This window comes from Schistocerca serialis, chromosome 4 (assembly GCF_023864345.2).
Source record: "Schistocerca serialis cubense isolate TAMUIC-IGC-003099 chromosome 4, iqSchSeri2.2, whole genome shotgun sequence".
In the NCBI taxonomy this organism is placed as follows: Eukaryota; Metazoa; Arthropoda; class Insecta; order Orthoptera; family Acrididae; genus Schistocerca; species Schistocerca serialis.
The window spans coordinates 918,453,949-918,457,635 of NC_064641.1; the positions used below are offsets into that span (position 1 = coordinate 918,453,949).

At 46.9% G+C, this 3,687-nt stretch overlaps 1 non-coding gene across 1 annotated transcript; it reads left to right on the forward strand.

Moving 5' to 3' along the window:
* Positions 1–3,166: 3,166 nt before the first annotated feature.
* Positions 3,167–3,241, forward strand: Trnat-cgu (transfer RNA threonine (anticodon CGU)). The gene has a single exon. It is a non-coding gene; the product is annotated as a tRNA-Thr (tRNA).
* Positions 3,242–3,687: the final 446 nt, after the last annotated feature.

Below are 3,687 nucleotides of genomic sequence, written 5' to 3' on the forward strand. Positions count from 1 at the left end.
TACGGTCGCAGGTTCGAATCCTGACTCGGGCATAGATGTGTGTGATGTCCTTAGTTTAGTTAGGTTTAAGTAGTTCTAAATATAGGTGACTGATGACCTAAGATGTTAAGTCCCATAGTGCTCAGAGCCATTTGAACAATTTGAATCATAACCAACCATTTTCAATTTGCGACAGCTCTTGTGGTCTGCCGGGCCAGGGCAAAAGGCTGACCTCCTGTGACGCCAAAGAGACAAGTGTTCGTGCAGCAACATGTGGCCGTGCATTGCCTTACTGAAGAATGGCGTCTCCGGCGTTGTGCAGAAAGGGTATGGCTACGTGTCGGAGGTTGTGATTCACGTAGGTCACACAGGTCGCAGTGCCATGGACACGCACCGACTATGATTTTGGTTGTACCCCATAGCACCCCACACCATAAGGCTCCGAGCTGCTGTATGTCTCGTGCGACTGCAGTCACTGTGATGCCACTTCCGCTGTCTGCGACGAACCAAAATGTCACTATCATTTTCAAACAAACAGACCCTGTATTCGTCATAAAACACTGTCTGATACCTTTCCTGTCCCCAGTGAAGTCGTTCCATACACCATCACCCTCTAGCATGTTAGCGCATATCCGCCAAAGGTAGGCAGAGAAATGGACGCCGTAATAAATGGCGGCGTACTGTCGCCCCTGATAGTGTACGATGTGTTACACTGTTCCCCTGTGGCGCCACAGCTGTGGAGGACGCTGATATGTCCTGCAATGCAATACGGATGAGGTGTCGATCTTTTGAGAGGGTAGTCCGTGAGATGCGTCCTGACTCATCTCGTCATGTTCTACGGTCCCCCGTGAACCCTCCTGCAGATACCCGTTGCAGTGCCGAAACACTTCGTCCGATATGAGGAGCAGTAATTTCCCCGATGGATGCATCACATTCTCTTATGCCAATAATGCTCCGTCTTTAAACCTCACTGATTTGACGATATGGTTCTCGCATACGTTTGCGAAGCCTCCAGCAGGTTTGCTTAAATCACACTGATCCATTACTTTTTGTTTACAGCGACAACGAGAGCCGAAGCCACATTTTACCGGTAGCTGGTGTTTCACCGAAATGCCGATGCTGATCTCGAACCATCCGGCCGACATGGTTCAAATGCTAATCGTTTCTGCAGAACATACTAAACATACTAATGTACATGTCGTATGAATTCGAACGTACTATCTCCAGTCGTTCAAGATGTGCTGTTTTTGTGTGAATATAAAAAATGGTTCAAATGGCTCTGAGCACTATGCGACTTAACTTCTGAGGTCATCAGTCGCCTATAACTTAGAACTTATTAAACCTAACTAACCTAAGAACGTCACACACATCCATGCCCGAGGCAGGATTCGAACCTGCGACCGTAGCGGTCGCTCGGTTCCAGACTGTAGCGCCTAGAACCGCAAGCCCACTGCGGCCGGCTTGTGTGAATATAAGTGTACATACATTTACAAGTGCTGGCGCCTATAACTTTGACGCCCTGTAGCATCATTGGATGACATTTCCAGACATTGTCGCCTATGTAAAACTCGATTTACTAAGTCCTCCCTGTGTGTAAGGTAAACTGACAAGACCCTTTATATTAGTTGTCGAGCCGGATCGTCCCCGCTGCGCTCACAGTGAAGCAGGAGAGGGATAGCGGTGGGGAAACCACAGTTAAAATATGAGCGGTTCTTCCCTATCAGGATGGGATAGACTGTTTCTGTGGTCGTCGTCGGGTCCGCACTCGGTTCGGGAGACAGGGGCGATGTACGGGGAAGCGGCAAACAGACCAGCCGTGGACACACACGCTGTCCTTCATTTAATCGATCAACCTGAGTCCTCCATTTACATGAACAGGTGTTTAATATTTCCGTCCGGTCAGTGGAGTAATTTCAGTGTCTGCCATCTTGACGTAGTATTCCGCGCTGATAGGCAGGTGCAGTAACGGCTAGTGGTTCAGAGTAGGACTGTTGATATTTTTCAAGACTATCGGGTATCCGATACATGGATATTTAAAAAGGAAAGCGTTACCGGCCCTCGATATATCGAAAAAATGTGTAGGTATACTGACGAGAAAATATCGTACTGCCCAAAAAAAATATCAGCTGCACATTGTAAATACACTGCCAGATTTAGAGTTGTGTATTTAAGTATTGATTTCTTATTGGACATTCTGTACATCAAAAAGCTAGCGCCGACCCTTAGAGAAAGAACTGAGAGGAAAGCGATGGACGTTCATGCTTAGCGACAGACGCTTTGCTAACAATGGTAACTGCATGTAAGTGGCGCAATAAAAGGTGTCCGATGGGTCCGTCGTTCGGTTTCGTCACATATCGGATTTTGTCCGGAACACTTCATGTCGACTTTCCTGTTTTTTGACTTCTCCAAACGCCAGCGAACAAGCAGTCATAGTCTCAAAATTTCGTGGTCAAGTTAAACGTTGAAGTTTCCGGAATTTTAAACAGTTTATTGCCTGTGATCCAGCAACAGTGTACTATTTTGTTACAGAAACTATATACAGCTAAAACGAAATTAGAATTATATATTAATACCTTCAGCTGTTGACGGGCGTTGATATACATATCAACGGGGACAGGTGAAAATGCGTACCCCGACCGGGACTCGAACCCGGGATCTCCGGCTTACATGGCAGACGCTCTATCTATCTGAGCCACCGAGTGCACAGAAGACCGTGCGACTGCAGGGACTACCTCGCACACGCCTCCCGCGAGACTAACATTCTCACCTTTTATGTCCACACACTACATTCGTGGTTTCTCGCCTCAACACACTCATTACTCGTGGAAGACATTCTTACTAAGTTCCGTTAGTGTTTCACCTGTCCCCGTTGATATATATCAACACCCGTCAGCGGCTGAAGGTATTAATACGTAATTATAATTTCGTTCTAGACGGCTGCAGGTCATCAATGGTGTCTGTGATTTCGGACATGTCCGAAAGAACAGACAACAATGTAAGTTCTGGCAGTAGCGGCGATGACCTCCTTCTTCTCTGCGGATGCACACATATTCCACGAACTCTTCCACGAGTAATGGGTGTGTTGGGGTGGGGCACTACTAATGTAGTGTGTGGACATACGTGGTGAGAATGTGAGTCTTGCGGGATGCGTGCGCGAGACAGTCCCTGCAGTCGCACTGTCTTCTGTGCACTCGGTGGCTCAGATGGATAGAGCGTCTGCCACGTAAGCAGGAGATCCTGGGTTCGAGTCCCGGTCGGGGCACACATTTTCACCTGTCCCCATTGATATAAACGCCCGTCTGCAGCTGAAGGTATTAATATATAATTCCAATTTCCTTCGAGACGGCTGCAGGTTATCAGTGGTGTCCGTTCTTTCGGGCATGTCCGAAAGAACAGACACCTTATCCATATAAGTATATATACAGAGCTACGTCGGTTCCATTAGTATAGTCTCATTTGCTGAATATCTTTCCTCAAAACATATTACTACAAAATCCTTTACAAACAATGCTGCCTCCACTACACTGCAGGCGAGCTTCTATCCTTCTTAAGCCGAGTACAGCGCTAGGCTGTCCGACGCATGCTGCTACTGCTGCTCCCTGACTTACTCTGACAAAGCGAAGTTAATCTTCCGGATCAATATCTCTGGCCTCAAACAAAGTTTTACAAATAATATGATTATGTCGATATCACAGATGTTGCATACAT